A 19269-nucleotide genomic window follows, 5' to 3' on the forward strand; every position below is an offset into this window, starting at 1 on the left:
TATTGCATGCTGGTTTCCAAATCTTGCTTATTCCCTTAAGGTTTAGGGACCAATTTGAAGCCTGGATTCTGCTACTGGTGGAAGATGCTTCAATTGCTGGCTAGAATACAGACCTGTGTAATATTCTTATTTTGAATACGAAAACGTTTGAATTAGGGGGATGGGAAGCCCAAGTCACCACCTCCTTTCCAAAGTGCTGATTTCAGCTCCCCACTGATGGGATTCTAGGGCAGTGGCATAGCAGTATTTTCCAAATATCACCCTTTTGCATTTGTCTACACCCCTTTGACTCTTGGGCACAATTGGTGCATTGTTGGCATGCGAGCCTCTTCTTCCCTATTGCATATAGAGCTGCTTTGTGTCGCCTTGGCCTTCTTATTTTTGAATAGCCGCTGGGGAAATCCTTTGCCTCCTTTCCATACCTTTCGCCGCATAATTCCGCCACCTCCCTTATGCCGTGAGTCACTTCACTGTTCGATGATGGTTCGTTTCCCTATTTCATTGCAAGCCATGCAACTTGTGTTCTTCTTATTAGAGCCCTGCAGCAATGTGTGATGGGTCACAAACTATACTTCTAACAAGGGCCATCCGTTCGTCAGGAAAACAGTGACCTTGACAGGCCTCCAAACCATTGCATATACAGTAATACCTCCGCGAACGTCCGCCTTGTCTAGCGTCCATTCCGGCGAACGTCCGCAGCGATCCCGGAAGTACTGGAACAGGTTACTTCCAGGTTTGCCACACGCGCATGCGGAGAGCGCAAACCGCTCCACGCGTGTGCACAGACATGGCGCTTTGCCCTGCGTCCTTTTCGGGCTCTGGAACGGATCCCGGCCGCAAAACGAGGTACAACTGTATAACAGGGCAGGTCCTACCATTAGGCAAAGCAAGGCAGGTGCCTCAGGCGGCAGATGCTGGGGAACAGGGAATGCCAGCAAGGTCTTGAAGGTGTTTGCTGCCCAGCGCACCCTAATCTAGCCTCCTGCTCCCAGCGGCAGTGGAAGGAGCCAGTGAAGTAAGATTTGATTGTGAGTCGAGGACCCTCCACCCGCATAGAATTATAATAAGACACACAGATTAATGGTTAATGGGCAAAATTAGGCCACAACTTTTATTGGTTACAGCATGTGAGTAGTATTGGCTTAGGCACTGGATGAAACAGCAATACAGGACTCCACTCCACATAGCCAGGAGTCATATCAGGGTTAACAAGCAATCATATCACCCCTTAACCTCCTCTTCTCCAGGCTAAACATGCCCAGCTCCCTTAGCCGTTCCTCATAAGGCATCATTTCCAGGCCTTTGACCAACCAAAATGGTCAAAGGCCTGGAAACGATGCCTTATGAGGAACGGCTAAGGGAGCTGGGCATGTTTAGCCTGGAGAAGAGGAGGTTAAGGGGTGATATGATAGCCATGTTCAAATATATAAAAGGATGTCATATAGAGGAGGGAGAAAGGTTGTTTTCTGCTGCTCCAGAGAAGCGGACACGGAGCAATGGATCCAAACTACAAGAAAGAAGATTCCACCTAAACATTAGGAAGAACTTCCTGACAGTAAGAGCTGTTTGACAGTGGAATTTGCTGCCAAGGAGTGTGGTGGAGTCTCCTTCTTTGGAGGTCTTTAAGCAGAGGCTTGACAACCATATGTCAGGAGTGCTCTGATGGCGTTTCCTGGTTGGCAGGGGGTTGGACTCGATGGCCCTTGTGGTCTCTTCCAACTCTATGATTCTATGAGAGGAGCTTCTTGATGCAAATACAACTGGAAGCAACCCCATGACGTCACCGGGGGTCGTGCCATGGCCCTAGCCACTAGCAGGGCATCGGACAGGATCCACGACCACCAGATTCCTTTAACGGAATACCCAAAAGAGGAGGGGTAGATGATGGCGCATACCCAATCCTCCAACACAGCAGACACATTCCAATGCCTAACCGCCACCCGAGCCAAAAGGCTCGCAGCCAATACCCTCACAGCTGCAACCAATTCCTAATTCTTCTGATGATGTCTGCCAACCACACATCATTTCCTTGATCAGAAAGATGGACGCCATCGTCACGAAACAAAAACATATTGCTGTCAGGGTGTGCAATCACATGGCCATTCATATATAGCAGCTTGCGGGCCACCACACGATTCAGAAGTTTCCTGGATCTGTCAATAGCTATAGGGCTATGACTGCCACGCCACACCCTTATTTTTAGAAGGGAGGACCAAAACACAGTGGTTTCTGGGAATAATACAGCCAGTTCATCAAAGTCCTCCTTAATGTGCGACAACAAGTCCACGCTCTTCCTGAAGGCAAGGTCAAAGCAGGAACAGACTGAGAGAAGAGGGCTGCCGCGGCTGTTTAAACGCATTTAGCCCTGCCCACCAGCCAGCCCTATTGGTCGGCTGGGAGGCTTGGTCGCGGCAGCAGAACCAATCAGGAGCAGGGAGCCGAATACGACTCTCTGCCCCCGCAGGAGGCTGCTCCCGCTCACAACCCCTCCCCTCTGGGAGGAGGAGAGGCTTTGCCAAACCAGTATGTGAATCTGGGAGGGGAGGTGTACCATACTGCCCTTTGTTCTGGGCAGCAAAACATTCTGAAGTGCTCATGATCCTTCCCCCCATTCTGAACTGTTGAAACTGATATGATGCTGATTTAAATCATAGAATCATAGAGTTGGAAGAGACCACAAGGGCCATTGAGTCCAACCCCCTGCCAAGCAGGAAACACCATCAGAGCACTCCTGACATATGGTTGTCAAGCCTCTGCTTAAAGACCTCCAAAGAAGAAGACTCCACCACACTCCTTGGCAGCAAATTCCACTGTCGAACAGCTCTTACTGTCAGGAAGTTCTTCCTAATGTTTAGGTGGAATCTGCTTTCTTGTAGTTTGGATCCATTGCTCCGTGTCCGCTTCTCTGGAGCAGCAGAAAACAACCTTTCTCCCTCCTCTATGTGACATCCTTTTATATATTTGAACATGGCTATCATATCACCCCTTAACCTCCTCTTCTCCAGGCTAAACATGCCCATGTACAGTGGTGCCTCGCAAGACGAAAAGAATCCGTTCCACGGGTCTTTTCGTCTTGCGGTTTTTTCGTCTTGCGAAGCAAGCCCATTGACGGAGTAGCCCTATTAGTGCTATTGGCGATTTAAGGGCTAAAAACGGCTTTTTAAGGGGTGGGGGATTAGCGGTTTTGCTGCTAAAATGCTTTTAGCAGCTTAGCGATTCAAAATAAGGGGTTTTGGAGCAAAAAAAAAAAATTCAATTTTTTTCGTCATTTTTCGTCTTGCGAAGCAAGCCCATAGGGAAATTCGTCCTGCGAAGCGCCTCTGCAGATGGAAAACCCTTTCGTCTTGCAGGTTTTCCGTCTTGCGAGGCATTCGTCTTGCGGGGCACCACTGTATGGTGAAGATGAAGACCAAAACAATAAAGGCCGGTTTTCGCCCACAGATAATCTTCACTGGATTGAGACAAATGCTTAGAAACTTTGCTGTGACAGGACTCTGGCAGTTCATTTTTCCTCAGAATGCCTGGTAGGGAAGTTTCCTGAAAGCTATAAGCCTGTGTGTCTTCCATAGGGACTGTTTTGCAAGTAAACACAGCAACTTTCCAAGCTGGAGCACTGAAGCTTGTAATTGTTTACTCACTCTCCTGCTTGCAGCTTCGCTCCCAAAAAACACAAAGTCTGCATTATGTTTGCTGCATCAAGTCTCCTACATGCACATCCCCCTGATTTGAAAGAAACAACATACTGTGAATTACTGACAACAATTCAAAGCAAAGCACTTTGGCAAAAATTATATTAGGTGCGACAAAAGAAAAGAAAAGCAATGATACCACGTGAGTTCTTCTTTGAGTAGATAAGGATATTTTAAAAATATATTTCTTATTACTTTTGAATTGCACAAGCATCTCAAGGTGATGGACAAAATGAAATAAAAACAGTGGAAAACAGGATGAATTGGTTAAAGCATCAATTATTAAATGGGCGCAAGATATTGGGGAAAATATTATGTTTGAACAATGGGAAAAATTGTGGAAAGAAGATATGAAATTCACTATGTTATATACTGAAAGAAAATTACCTTAAAATGCAACATAGATGGTATTTAACACCTGAAAGAATAGCAAAAATGAATCAAATTGTAGCGATGTCTGCTGGCGATGCAACACGGGAAAAGGTACTATGATACATATATGGTGGAATTGTTTAAACATCAAACAATTTTGGGAAATAATATATAATGAAATGAAAAAAAATGTTTAGATACTCATTTAGGAAAACACCAGAAGGTTTTCTATTGGGAATAGTACCAGGAAGCCTAAAGGAAGAAGATAAGACCTTATATTTATACGCAATAGTAGCAGCAAGACTATTGATTGCGAAAAACTGGAAAAGTGGTATAATACCGACAAAAACAGAGTGGCTTGCCAAATTATTGGAGTATTACAATATATCCAAAACAATGGAAGAAATTGGAAGGATTTCAAAAGAAAAGATAGATAGGGACTGGAAGGTGTTTAAAAGATACTTGCAAAATCATATCGAAAAATCAGAACTCCTATTAGAATAAACAAGTTCCGTTTCAAATACTGAAATATCAAATAAGATGGATAACAATGTGTAATAGAAAAAGAAGTATGAAATTAGGCTAAAGGTGTGTGAAAGAAAGTAATAGAAGTGGAAAGAAATTGTAATTGAGTAGATTGGAAGTCAAACACAAAGGTGGGGTGAGGGGTGGTGGATGGTGATGGAAAGCAATTATTTGTGGGATTGAATGTAAGTATGTTTGAACACTTTTAAGGATTGTATGAAATGTATGTTTGTATGCTTGTATATGTGTATTAATGATGAACTATTTTAACAATAGAAACTTATTTTTTTTTAAAAAAAATGTCTCCTTAAGTCTCGAAGGAGCCACACGACTCTTTGTAGCCTCTTTGTTATCTTAATTTGGAGACAAGTTCTTTGGAAGAGCTCCAGTCATTCCCACTATTGTTTTTCTGATCCAAGGAGTTCACTCTTTCCAAGTTTATCTTCATTGCCACTGGAAAACATCAGTTTAGGCCCTCACTGTTAAAAACTCTCATGTTTACCCAGGCATGGTTGAAAAGTTCTGCCTCTGGCAACCTTGAAATGATTAGTTTGAGGGTGGGTAATTGTTTTTAGGTGTTTCTAACACGTTATTTTAAACTCTTTTTTAGGGGAAAGAAACGGGGGGCGGGCGGGGGGAGATAACGGTAGAGGTGGCAGAACGTTCTACAAGCAGTGGGCCTGGTGGAAAGAGGCCTTCATATAATTCCACATTCTCTTTTTTTAAAAGATTACATGTTTTGGTTCATATTGATATTCAATCTCCTTTGGGCTAGGAAAGTGTTTTGTTTCCAGGCCTCTTCATATTTGGTGTTCTGCATCCTCAGGACTCTAGAGATCCATAGAAGGAACCCAAGGAAAATTATAATAAATAAATAAATAAACCACAGAGCCTAGGGCTTTCCGATCAGAAGGTCGGCGGTTCGAACCCCCGCGACGAGGTGAGCTCCCGTTGCTCGGTCCCTTCTCCTGCCAACCTAGCAGTTCGAAAGCACGTCAAAGTACAAGTAGATAAATTGCTACCGCTCTGGCGGGAAGGTAAACGGCGTTTCCGTGCGCTGCTCTGGTTCGCCAGAAGCGGCTTAGTCATGCTGGCCACATGACCCGGAAGCTGTACGCTGGCTCCCTCGGCCAATAAAGCGAGATGAGCGCCGCAACCCCAGAGTCGGCCACGACTGGACCTAATGGTAAGGGGTCCCTTTACCTTTATCTTGTAATAATTCCCCTCCCCACAACAATCTACACCTGGGGTTCCCAAACTGTCTCTGAGGAACTTTGTATGCAACAGATGCTCTCTCCTTTTAAAAAACCTGCAAAGTGAGGACAGTCTGGAAGTGATGGGGGCAAAGCCATCTTAAAGGAATGAAGAGGATAAGTGTAACCTCCCTTTGGTTCTGTTTACTTTGGTGAGTTTCTTTGAGAAAAAGTTATTTCTTTGGTTTATATTGTAAACCACGCAGTGATCCTCAGATGAAGGGTGGTGTAGAAATGTAATTAATAATAATAATAATGGTCGCAAGTGGCAACCAGAGGATGGCATCAGTCCCAGCTATGAAAAAAGGGGCAGTCGCTGCTCCACATCGCTGGTCTATAATAATAATAATAATAATAATAATAATAATAATTTATTATTTGTACCCCGCCCATCTGGCTGGGTTTCCCCAGCCACTCTGGGCGGCTTCCAACAAAGATGAAAAATACACTAAAATGTCACATATTAAAAACTTCCCTGAACAGGGCTGCCTTCAGATGTCTCCTGAATGTCAGGTAGTTGTTTATCGCTTTGACATCTGATGGGAGGGCGTTCTACAGGGAGGGCGCCACTACCGAGAAGGCCCTCTGCCTGGTTCCCTGTAACTTGGCCTCTTGCAGTGAGGGAACCGCCAGAAAGCCCTCGGAGCTGGACCTCAGTGTCTGGGCAGAACGATCGAGGTGGAGACGCTCCTTCAGATATACTGGACCAAGGTTATTGCCAAAGTAAATCCCACTGAATTCAGTGAGGCTTCTTAGCCAATATCCAGAGGTTCTTTGGTTCGGACTGTATTTTTAACAATAATATTTAGCAATAATAATAAATAACATATAGGAGCCAATGTGAAGAATAGCGAGTAAAAACAACAACAAGAACAATAAGTTATTCCTTTTTGTTCTTTGCATTGGCTCCTGCATATTTTTACAGTATTAGTAGTGGTAATAAAGTAGTAGGAGCCAAGACAAAGCAGAGGCAAAAACCCATATTACAATTATTGTATTTAGGAGCCAATGCAAAGAATAGAAAAGAAAGTATTATACTTATTATTATTATATGCAGGAGCCAATGCAAAGCACAGGAAAAAGTATCGTATTATATTAAATATATTAGATATTATATTAAACGACGTTAAATCTTATTTTGTGCACAAGCCATTGCAAAGAATGGAAGATAAAATAATGTCCAGGAGCGAGTGCGAAGTATTGGAAAATAAATTTAAAAAAAACCTAGCTTTATCATCTTGGAAAGATGGGCGGCTTTCCTGGAGCGTTTTGAAAAAGTTAAAGGAGAGGAAGAAACCACGTTGCTCTTGGCGGCGGCGGCGGCGGCGGCAGCGGCAGCAACAACAGCAAGCAGGCCTGGAGGTTGGCTTAGTAACCAGAGAGCGGCTAGACCTGCCAGGGCCCCAGAACGGGGCGGGACAGGAGGGAGAGAGCGAGCGGGAGACGGGATCCCATCGAGCTTGTGTCAGCAGCTTCCCCGAGGGGCGTGAGTGGCTGAGAGGCGGGCGGGCGCGCGGGGGAGGCTGCTTCGCGGCTGGCTACAATGGTTACAGCCCTGGAGAGGCAGCGTTAGGGACGCGCGCGCAGGCACACCGACACAACAAGCGCGCACGCACTCCGGGAGCAGCCGCTTCGGCTGGTGTAGGCAGGAGGAGGAGGGCGCAGGCAGGCGCCGAAGAAAGATCCCAAGCCTGCATCGCCTTGCCTTGCCTCCTTGCCCGCTCGCTCGGGCTCTGGAAACCGCCGCTAACTTGCAGGGAAACTTTGCGCCCTGAGCTGCGTCCTCTTTCGCCAAACAAACAAACCGGAAGGGGGTTGGGGGGAGAGAGATGGGGGGCTCGGGCCGGTCAAAATAGCTACCCCGGGAGGAGATGCTGCCGACGCCGAAGCCCCGATCCATCGGCTCCCCCTCTCCGGGCTCCTTTGCAGGTTCCAGTTAGCGCCATCGTCGGGGAGGAGAGAGGGCTCCCTATCCCGTGCCCAGCGCTCCAGGATCGAGGTGTTGCGGTGTTGTTTTTGAACTCAAGGCGGCTGGTAAGTGAAGTCGGTGTATGTTGCCTTGGACGGGTGGGAGGCGGCGGCGGCGGCGGCGGCGTCCTGCCCTTTCGTAGCCAACAATTCTCTTTCGAGAGCGCTGTAATACGGGGTGGGTCTGTCCCCAGCTCCAAAATACCCCTCCCCACAAGTACTCCCGACTCTTCAGTTCGTGTGCGCGCTTGGGTATCTCTGATAAGGACTACTGAGACCATGATGCGGAGTTGGGCTGCGTGCTCGCGTGCTGATGGGGGCAAGTGAAAGTCTGAAGGGTGGTGTGCGTCGGACCCCACCTCCCCTCCCCGTGGTGTGTGCAGGAGGGGGAAGGGAAGGCTCGTTACGGGGTTGCTGTGGATGATAGGGCGCAGCAGGGGCACGGATATTGGACTACAAGTCCCATCAGCCTTAACTATTGGCCGCGCAGGCCGGGGGTTGATGGCACTTTGAGTTCAGCAGCGTCCAGCATGCCGAAGGTTTCCCCACCCCTGGAAGAAATTCCTAAAGCAGACCTTTTTTGTCGTTTGCTTTCTGTACTTTTTAAAAGAGGCGCTGGGAAATTGTGATGGTGTGGAGGCCTCAGCTGCAGTGAAAGTGTGTGTTGGAAGGATCAAACTTCTCCCACGTTTGTAAACCACCAAAGGGAAAAGCCATCAAAGCGGTGTGGTTTTGGAGTCGTAAAGAATCTGTTTTCTACATGGATCACCCCCCACGTGGAACATATATAATTGGACGGGGAGGTCAGGATGGAGACAAATGTCTTTGCTTGGGGTTGGGATGAGCATTTGTGAGTGTGTGTGTGAGAGAGATGTACAGATGGATTGGCTGGAAGGGAAAGGATAAATTTCTTAGGGCACATTTTTCTTTCCCTGCTCTGTATGTCTGTGTCTTTTTTCACTCAGCAAGCCTGCTTGCCTGCCGGTCTCTCTCCCTTTTAAATAATTGTGGAAAATTTGTGTCTCATCAGAAGAATGCAAGGGAGGAAAGAGAATATTGATGCAAGCTGTTTTGCTGCTGTTGTTAAAGTTTCCCACTATTTCCTGTCCCAAAACCTCAGCACAGAGCAGAAATTTTGAGGTTCACAAACTAGCAGATGGAGAAGACATTTGGAATAAAACTTGAGCTGGGAAAGTTAAGATGCTAGTGCCCTGATACAATTTTTTCCCTGAGAGAATGATCCCCAGTCACTTCTGTGAAGTTTTCTTCTGAGGACCTTGGCCTGCTCTCCTTCAACACTCTTACTCTGGGGTAATAATCCTGTTGGCATTCAGCTGAGATTGGGAGAGAGGAGGAGGAGGAGATTTGTGGGAGAAAAGTCGGAAATCGGGGGAGAAATCTGCTGGGGAGTGCTGAGAAATAATACGGGTTTCATTTTTGATATTTATCTACCTGTAATCAACACCTCCGCAAAACCACAGCGTAATCTCTCCTCTCATATTGGAGAGTGTGTCATTCTCCCTAAATTGCATGTTTTAAAAACAACAAAAGCAGGACTTACTTCATAGAGAACCGCCAGGAGTTGCTCTGGAGCAGTCTGATTTTGGTTGGGAATTGAAACGGCGCAACCGGTTTGGTGTGTTGGGTGGATCCCCAACTAAATGCATGGCATCCAAAACTGTGGGGCCACAGGTGGCTGTTGGCAACTGGTGTATCTAAAGCATCTTCTTCGCGGCATGAATTGGCCGTATTTCTCCTGTTCTTGAGATATGGCATTGATTGTGATTGCAGCTTGGCTGGGTTTGTTGGAAAGAGAGAAAGCGGGTGGGCTGCGGCTAGGATTTTCTGCTGGTGTTTTGACTGTTTGCATCTGGAGAAATTTGGGGCATACTTAACCAAGTAGCAGGGACGCGGGTGGCGCTGTGGGTAAAAGCCTCAGCGTCTAGGGCTTGCCGATCGAAAGGTCGGCGGTTCGAATCCCCGCGGCGGGGTGCGCTCCCGTTGTTTGGTCCCAGCGCCTGCCAACCTAGCAGTTCGAAAGCACTCTCGGATGCAAGTAGATAAATAGGGACCGCTTACTAGCGGGAAGGTAAACGGCGTTTCCGTGTGTGGCTCTGGCTCGGCAGAGCAGCGATGTCACGCTGGCCACTTGACCCGGAAGTGTCTTCGGACAGCGCTGGCCCCCGGCCTCTTGAGTGAGATGGGCGCACAACTCTAGAGTCTGTCAAGACTGGCCCGTATGGGCAGGGGTACCTTTACCTTTTTTAACCAAGTAACTACAGTATTTTTAGTCCCGCAGGACTGATTGACATGAAAATGTGGTGTATTGTTTTTTGTTCCTGGTAGGCTTCAGATCAGCAAGGGTCAGATCCACACCATCCATTTACAGCCCACTCACTTTCCTCAGAGAATCTTGGCAGCTTAGTTTCCCCCCTTCAAAGTTATAACAGGGGTGGTCTTTGGTAATCTTTCATAATATGGTGCCCTGCATGAAGCCAAAATCTTATCAATTATGGAACTTCTGAATTTAAAATTCCCAGCATCCTTAGCAAACGACAGTTCCCAGCAACCTCTGGGGTAAGCCATGTGCTTTGAATGTATGGTGTGGATCTGCCAGATGCACTACTTTTAATTACACATAGAATACGCATAGAATATGGGCACCATTGGTGAAATGTGGCCAGGTCGCTTATGGCAGCCTCTCTCCATCCAGCTCCTTGGATCCTGAGGCTTCTTGGCCATATATGCTTTTGCTTTGGGGCCAGTGTTTAATTTATTTATTTTTAAGTGGATCTGGGTATAAGGGGGACTCAGCCCAAAGGCTTCTCCACCTGCAAGTGCCACCCCTCCCCACTGCAAGTGCCACCCACTCAAATTGGCATTACAAAAGATCCCTGAATTTCCCTTGGGCATAATTGGGGACAGGAAGAGACCATAGTTCAGAGTATCTGCTTTGCATGAGAGGGACCCAGGTTCAATCCTAACAACTCTCAGCACTGTTAAGAAACCACAGTTCCCATAATTATTTGCCGTGACTATTTAAAGTGGTATGGTAGTGCTTTAAATGTCTAGTGCAGATGGGGCCCTTATCTCCGAAAATGTGGAACTATGCGTTTGCCGCCACAGTGTGCAATTTCACTTTGCTTTATGTGCCTCATCTGTACCTTCAGCCCAGTAGCACAAACATTGGAAATATAAATATTTCTGTCCTCATCCTAGCATTTTGTTTACTTACGTGATGTTGATGGCGGAATGGGATTGTATTTGTCTTCCCATTCAATTCGGAGTTTTCAGCCGCAACAGAACAGAAACCAAAGGGTTCAGGATCACTCAGTTTGAACTGGAAAAATGAGCAGGCAAGGAATGCTAAGTGCTTAGCCACACTTCTTATTGTCCTGCTGTGGGAGCATTCTTTAGCACTCAATCAGAGAAAATTCGGGTTTTCTATGGATTGATGTTGGCTCTGATTGAAAGCTAAAGTGTGTGCTTGACTTGGGAAAGCAGCGAGGCTAGGGGAGAACGCCTCAGACTCGTGCCTAGAAAGTGCAGGTCAACCATCTTTTCTTGGACATATCTTATTTACAGCACTTTGCTCCTTTCACATTCTTGATCGTACCTTGCTCCAGACCGGCTGTCATTTAACCACAAATATACTGCTTGCATGTTGACAAGGTGGTGGTTGTTTTTCTTTTTCACCCAGTAGTTTGCACATCAAACAAGAGGGCAGGAGAAACAAAATGCTGTGGAATGTTGATCCATAATCATTACCATAGAGAAAACATAGGTTAGGCAATTGCAAATAAGTCACAACACTTGGCTGTTAATAATCATCTAATTTCTGCTATTAGAGAAATGCAGAGTGCCCATCTTTACCTTGGGAACAAGGAATCTGTGGTCCTCCAGATGTTGCTAGGTTACAGTTTCCATCATTCCATCTGTCCCTGCTCCTGCCAACCTAGCAGTTCAAAAGCACATCAAAGTGCAAGTAGATAAATAGGTACCAGTTTCCATCAAATAGGTTACAGTTTCCATCATTTCCATCATTCCATCATGCCCCCCCCCCAGGCGCGGGGCTGGGGCAGGGGAAGCCCGAGCTTCCCCCGACCCCAGCACCCAGAACAGGCTACTATCCGCAAGCCTATCCCAAGGCTTGCTGATAGCTTCCTGAAGCCTGCAGAGCGCACCGACCCCTCTCGCTCTCCAGGCTTCAGCGAAAGCCTGCATTCGCCTCATAGGACGCACACACATTTCCCCTTCATTTTTGGAGGGGAAAAAGTGTGTCCTATAGGGCAAAAAATACGGTAAATAAAGGCGCCAGGGGGTTGTTATCTTGATCACAGCACTGCATCCCTTTCCAACTGCAAGTGGGATGGAAACTGGGGGTTCAGCTCCATTTTGCAGCTTAGGAAAAAAGTTCCCATTGGCTGAATTTCCACCGCGTCTCAGGATAGAGTGGATTAAACCCTTCTGCACTGTGGTCAGGATAATAATATCTTCGTGTTCCTCTCCCCACCCCCTGGCACATATAATAAAAAGCACAAGTTGCAGTTGCATACTGCTTATTAAGTGGTTAAGGACATGAGCGTAGGCAGGGAGGGGCAGTCGCCCCCATACATCAAGTAAAACAGTAGAAATACTTAACTAACTGACCAATCATGACAGTTCTGCCCCCGCAACAAAGGTCCTTCCTCCCCGCTAACAAAAATCCTGGCTGTGCCCATGGTTGGGGGTGCTCAGTGACAGAACATCTGCCTTACCTGCAGACGGTCCTCAGGTTCAATCTCCAGGTAGGGCTAGGAGAGATTCTTGCCTGAAACTCTGGAGAGCAGCTGTCAACCAGGGTTGATGATACTGAACTACGTGGACCAATGTCAAAACAAAATTTAAAAATTCCTTTCAGTAGCACCTTAGAGACCAACTAAGTTTGCTATTGGTATGAGCTTCCGTGTACATGCACACTTCTTCAGATACCAACACAGCTATCTATCTGTACATGGACCAATGGTTTGACTTCTTCTGAAGTGTAACATGTAGTTTGGCTCCAAAAGAGGGGTCTGGTTTTTGGGTTTTTTTTTGTAAGATGTGCTGTGATGGCCCCAGATGAGAAACTTTCCTTATGGCAACAGTTTCCAGAATGGTTTTGTATCTAACGGTTTATTATGGTATAAGCTTTCATGACTTAAGAGTCCATCTTACAAATATCCCCTTAACTCAGGGATAGGCAAACTCGGCCCTCTAGCTGTTTTGGGACTACAACTCCCATCATCCCTAGCTAACAGGTCAGGGATGATGGGAATTGTAGTCTCAAAACATCTGGAGGGCCGAGTTTGCCTAAGCTGCTGAAAATAGCTGCTTGCAGTAACAGGCTACATGAGCACAGGACCAGACCCTGCAGCGAACCCAGTGGTCAGCTTTGTCCCTGTATCTTCTTATTGCAACACCATCAGCCATGTCAGGGGCTGCTTCACCTGTTCATTTTCGTCTTCCAGAATAGTATCATAGTGTTGGAAGGGAGCCTGAGGATCGTCTAGTCCAACCCTACAAGAATCGAACTAGCAGCCTTGGCATTATTAGCACCATGCTCTAACCAACTGAGCTATCCAGGCTGGTGCGTGCTATCACCTGCCAGCAATGCCCTTCTGTCCTACCGATGGAGGGCAAACAGATCAATCTCTGTGCAAAGGAATAAATGGACACAGATCTAACACAGCAATTGGCAGCATTCAGAAACCAATAGGAAAATATTTTCGTTTCCCAGGATCCTTCAACAAAGGAACTTCAAAAGGAGGCTCCACCATGAAATTGTCAATGAGAACTTATCAGGGAGCTTGATATTATTTGCTTAGGCCTGAATTGAGACAATGGTGTTTTTCCTCTCACTCCAGGTGTTAGACCTAGGATGATTATGTTATCTGCTGCTAATAAAGCTGTGTGTATCTGGTTTACTTTTGAGCTTTGCATAGAATTGGCACAGAATACATACCTATTGCCTTTCATGGTCATTTTGTCTCCTGTTTATATTACGTTCCCCATCTATATGCCCATTTTTTATATTTGCCGTATGAAGATAGTGACTTCTGAATGTGATGAAGTGTTCATGAAAGCTTGTGCTACAGTAAATCTGTTGATCTTTAAGGCGTCCTAAGACTAGTTTAGTGTTCTTTGCTCATGTTTTATCAGGGTTTCTTTCTGTTAACAAGTAAAAGCATGAATGGAAGATACTTTCCCCTAAAGTTGTAGTAGACATTCGCTGGAAAAAAATGTGGGCAGTCCAGGTTTCCCAACACATGCCCTGAGGTCAGTTAGTAGAGCATGAGACTCTTAACTTCAAGGTTGTGGGTTTGAGTCCCAGGTTGGGTGGAGGAATCCTGCGTTGTAGGGGGTCGGACTAGATGCCCCTTGTGGTCCCTTCCAGCTCTACAAATCTATGTTTCTGTAATTTAGAGGTGAGGACCGGGGCCTGACCTTTCAATTTGACATATTAGGTGCTGATACAGCTGTGGTAACCATGATGTGTGGTTTTTTTTCATAATGGGTGAAGTCATTACCAGTAGGAAACCATGGAGGAGTCTAGGTTGGAGTTATGACCCCATGCATGTTTATTTTGAAATAAGTCCCACTTGAGTTCAGCTGAACTTACTGGCAAGTACAGTGGTACCTGTACATGCTGTGAGGAGGAATTAAAAAAACTTTTATTGAGGGTGAAAGAGGAGAGCGCAAAATATGGTCTGAAGCTCAACATCAAAAAAACGAAGATCATGGCCACTGGTCCCATCACCTCCTGGCAAATAGAAGGGAAGGAAATGGAGGCGGTAAGAGATTTTACTTTCTTGGGCTCCATGATCACTGCAGATGGTGACAGCAGCCACGAAATTAAGAGACGCCTGCTTCTTGGGAGGAAAGCAATGACAAACCTAGACAGCATTTTAAAAAGTAGAGACATCACCTTGCCAACAAAGGTCCGTATAGTAAAAGCTATGGTTTTCCCAGTAGTGATGTATGGAAGTGAGAGCTGGACCATAAAGAAGGCTGATCGCCGAAGAATTGACGCTTTTGAATTATGGTGCTGGAGGAGACTCTTGAGAGTCCCATGGACTGCAAGAAGATCAAACGCATCCATTCTTAAGGAAATCAGCCCTGAGTGCTCACTGGAAGGACAGATCGTGAAGCTGAGGCTCCAATACTTTGGCCATCTCATGAGAAGAGAAGACTCCCTGGAAAAGACCCTGATGTTGGGAAAGATGGAGGGCACAAGGAGAAGGGGACCACAGAGGATGAGATGGTTAGACAGTGTTCTCGAAGCTACAAGCATGAACCTGACCAAACTGTGGGTGGCAGTGGAAGACAGAAGTGCCTGGCGTGCTCTGGTCCATGGGGTCACGAAGAGTCGGACACGAGTGAACGACTAAACAACAACAACACAGTGGTACCTCGGGTTAAGTACTTAATTCGTTCCGGAGGTCCGTTCTTAACCTGAAACTGTTCTTAACCTGAAGCATTACTTTAGCTAATGGGGCCTTCTGCTGCTGCCACGCCGCCAGAGCACAATTTCTGTTCTCATCCTGAAGCAAAGTTCTTAACCCGAGGTATTATTTCTGGGTCAGTGGAGTCTGTAACCTGAAGCGTATGTAACCCGAGGTGCCACTGTACAGACTCTGCTAACCCAGAAATAGTGCTTCAGGTTAAGAACTTTGCTTCATGATGAGAACAGAAATTGTGCTCCGGCGGCAGCGGGAGGCCCCATTAGCTAAAGTGGTGCTTCAGGTTAAGAACAGTTTCATGTTAAGTATGGACCTTCGGAACGAATTAAGTATTTAACCCAAGGTACCACTGTATAGGATTTGTAGAGGCAGAAGTAACTGACTACAAAGGGTCACAAATATGCTTATTAATCAACACTTCAGCCTTTATATATAAACTTTTTTTAGACATTACTTAACGCTTGAAGGTGACCTTCACTATCATGAGGACTTGAAACCTGATTAAAAATAATAATTACAAGGAACAAGAACTATGAAAGGCGGAAGTGGCAGTTTCCTAACTCCAGGCATCTTCCGAAATAATATTGGCTCCATGGGATGCTTTGAAGCAAGTCCTGAATGGAGACATAAACAGAAAATGTTTAATTGGAGCTCCCCTTCCATTTAGATTTTTCAGGAATGCTTTTGACAGCTCCTCCTTACACGAGCATGCTGAAACAGTCCTTAGGGATGACCAGTTCAAGCGCAACATTTTCCACCTGTTTGTGCCATGGAACCAAATGTTATGCCGGAACTGGCCCTCCCTTTTGATTTTTAATGAAAATCGGTTTATTAAATTCCCATTGTGTGTTCCCAAACAGTTGTGCCTCATTTGAGGTGGGGAAATGATAAAAGAAACCTTGCAACTGCCTTATCAGTTTCTTGTATGGTATTGAGCAACCCAAGTGATATTTCTTGCAAGCGAAATGTGTTTCTTTATTCAGAGTGAATTTTATTCTGCAAGGCATTTCTCTCCATATCAGATTGTAGAGTCTCTAGCTATTTACAAATATGGTAGATCTGCCTTAAGATAGAAAGCCTTGAGGTAGAAGTTGAAGCAAGGCGTTTCTTGGTCTCAGCTCTGTGCGAGAAATATAAATCGAAACTGACATGACTTGTTTCCCTGCTGGAAGGTGACTTCTGAAAGTATTTTTTTACACATTATATAGTGGCAAATTCAGGTGTGTCACTGAATAACATGGAGCCACAGCCAATCTTGACTTCTTGTTAGGTGTCAATCTTGTCACGAACTGCTCATCACTTCCCCACGTGTTGAACTTTGTACCTGTAGCTTCTCTGGGAGAAATTCCTCCTGATCTGACCTAGTTCCACCTGTCCGGCCCGGCCATTGGCTCTTCACAGGTAGGAATTGGGAGGGGGGAAGGACTTAATTTTTTAGATGAACCTTGCTTGGCAAAGCAAGGTCCACTGAAGTGCTAGCATACAGTAAGCCCACAATTTACGTGGGGGCAAATTTCCGGGGATTGCACCTAAAGCCAACATTGCATATAGTCTAAACGCATGAGGTTCAATGGCGGGTGGGATTGCCAAAGTTCTCTTTTCTGGATGCCTGCCATCTTTCTTCCACCTTATTTTAATTTTAGCCAATGATGTAAAGCTGACTGCACACAACTTAAATGTTCATGAGTCTTCCTCTTGGTCTTGACTCTTAGCTCAGCTCATTCTCTGACCTTACCTCCTGGTTGGCCTCATATCCCGCTTTCTCTCTTGGCTCCCAGTTCCTGACTCCTGGCACTCTGGACCACGGCCCATGGCCCGACCCTGATGCAGGTGTATGTGATGTACACCAGGGGTGAGGAACCTTAGGCCTCAGGTGGGGGTTCCAAATGTGCCCCCACAAGCTTCTCTAGCTGGCTCTCCCCAGGCCACAACCCCTCTCAGTGTGGCTTTGCACCGTCCTTAAATGTTTTTGACTGGTTTCCTTAATGAAATATACCCGTATTTTTCGCTCTATAGGACGCACCAGACGATAAGGTGCACCTAGTTTGGGGGGGAGAAAACAAGGGGGGGGGATCTGAATCCCAGAAGCCAGAACAGCAAGAGGGATCTGGCTTCTGGGATAGCCTCTTGCTGTTCTGGCTTCTGGGATAGCCGCTGAAACCGCTCCCGGGCAGCAGGATGAAGGCTCACCCTGCCCGGAAGAGGCTGCACACAGGTAAGCTGCCTCTGTGCCTTCCCCCATCTCCCGCAAGAACCGCATGCTCTTTAAAGGGAGCACGGTTCTTGGGGGCTTTTCTGGGAGGTGGGGGAAGGGACAGAGTCACGCACTCTGTCCCTTCTCCCTACTTCCCGCAAAAGCCGTGCGAAGCCTCCACAGGACAGCTGGGAGCCTTCATCCCGCTGCCCTACGGAGGCTTCACGGGGGCTATCCAAAAGCCAGAATAGCTAGAGGGAGCGTTGCGCAGCGCTCCCTCTAGCTGGTATAGCTTTGTGTGCCTTCATCCCGCTGCCCTGCGGAGGCTTTGCGCAGCTAAGCCGGAAGTTAGAACAGCGAGACGGAGCTCTGCGCAGCGCTCCCTTTCCCTGCTCTGGCTTAGCCGCGCAGCCTGTATTCGCTCCATAAGATGCACACACATTTTCCCTTACTTTTTAGGAGGGAAAAGGTGCGTCTTATAGAGCGGAAAATACGGTACTCTGAGTCGAGTGTGCATTTCATTCTCTTTATTCAGCTCATAGTAATGAGGAAGAATGGAAGTTCCCCCAGAATGTCTGCTTTATATACATTATTTACACAATGGGCCCCATGTGATTGGCTAATTCTGGGATTCTCCTATAGGCCAATCAGGGATTGGGTGGCTCCTGTGGACCAATCAGACTGCTGCACTCTGGGTCCTATTCAACTCAGTACATAACACTTAACCTCTCTTAATGCCTCTCACTTGACCAGGAGAGGTGTGCATAAAGTGAAATTTATATTCATTGCTCTGCCCACATTTCCCTCCCTCTGGTTCCACCCCATCTCAGAAGATTGCCAGAAGGGAATGGGGCCCTCAGACTGATAAAAGGTCCCCCACTCTGATATACAGTTTTCCAAAATAACAATTTTGCCCTCACTTGCTGATCACATTTACACTTGGAAAATAATTTGTTATACTTCTAATAAATAAATATAACACTTGGAATACCTCAGAAGAGAACAAGTGATTATGAATCTGATCTGATTGTGTGTCAAAACTGTATAAACCTATCCTTGTGGAGAAATTCAACTAGTGCCCACCTGCCAAGTCATAAAGTGGTACCTTGGGTTAAGAACTGAATTCGTTCTGGAGGTCTGTTCTTAACCTGAAACTGTGCTTAACCTGAAGCACCACTTTAGCTAATGGGGCCTCCTCCTGCTGCTGCGCCTCTGCTGCGTGATTTCTGTTCTCATCCTGAAGCAAAGTTCTTAACTCGAGGTACTATTTCTGGGTTAGCGGAGTCTGTAACCTGAAGCGTATGTAACCTGAAGTGTATGTAACCCGAGGTACCACTGTATTTTGTTGACTGTGCTGAGCTGTGGGACCTGTGGCGAGCTATTTCTGTAAGACAGTAAACCCTCTTCAGGTGTCCAGCCTGGACATGGGAACCCATTAAGGAGTGAGGCAGTGGTAGCTTGTACCATTTGGAGCTGGTACAATCAAAAGCAGGGAAACCAACAGTAAATGGACCCAGAGCCAACTAATTCACCCCCCCCCCATCTTAAAAAAGGTAAAGGTACCCCTGCCCGTACAGGCCAGTCTTGACAGACTCTAGGGTTGTGCACCCATCTCACTCAAGAGGCCGGGGCCCAGCGCTGTCCGGAGACACTTCCGGGTCACGTGGCCAGCATGACATCGCTGCTCTGGCGAGCCAGAGCTGCACACGGAAACGTCATTTACCTTCCCGCTAGTAAGCGGTCCCTATTTATCTACTTGCACCCGGGGGTGCTTTCGAACTGCTAGG

The 19269-nt window shown here is 46.5% G+C and overlaps 1 protein-coding gene across 17 annotated transcripts in view; it reads left to right on the plus strand.

Moving 5' to 3' along the window:
* The first annotated feature begins 6969 nt into the window (after positions 1 to 6969).
* Positions 6970 to 19269, plus strand: part of PTPN13 (protein tyrosine phosphatase non-receptor type 13) — a 170088-nt gene continuing 157788 nt past the window's right edge. For 4 of the 17 annotated variants that reach the window (XM_083398117.1, XM_083398118.1, XM_083398121.1 and 1 more), the window contains exon 1: positions 6971 to 7873. The gene's annotated coding sequence lies outside the window, so the exon portion shown is untranslated. Of the gene's footprint in view, positions 7874 to 19269 lie in introns of all 17 variants that reach the window. The other 13 variants (XM_083398119.1, XM_083398122.1, XM_083398111.1 and 10 more) reach the window with 4 other exon arrangements.

The sequence above is a fragment of the Podarcis tiliguerta genome (assembly GCF_965153285.1).
Source record: "Podarcis tiliguerta genome assembly, chromosome: 9".
Lineage (NCBI taxonomy): Eukaryota > Metazoa > Chordata > Lepidosauria > Squamata > Lacertidae > Podarcis > Podarcis tiliguerta.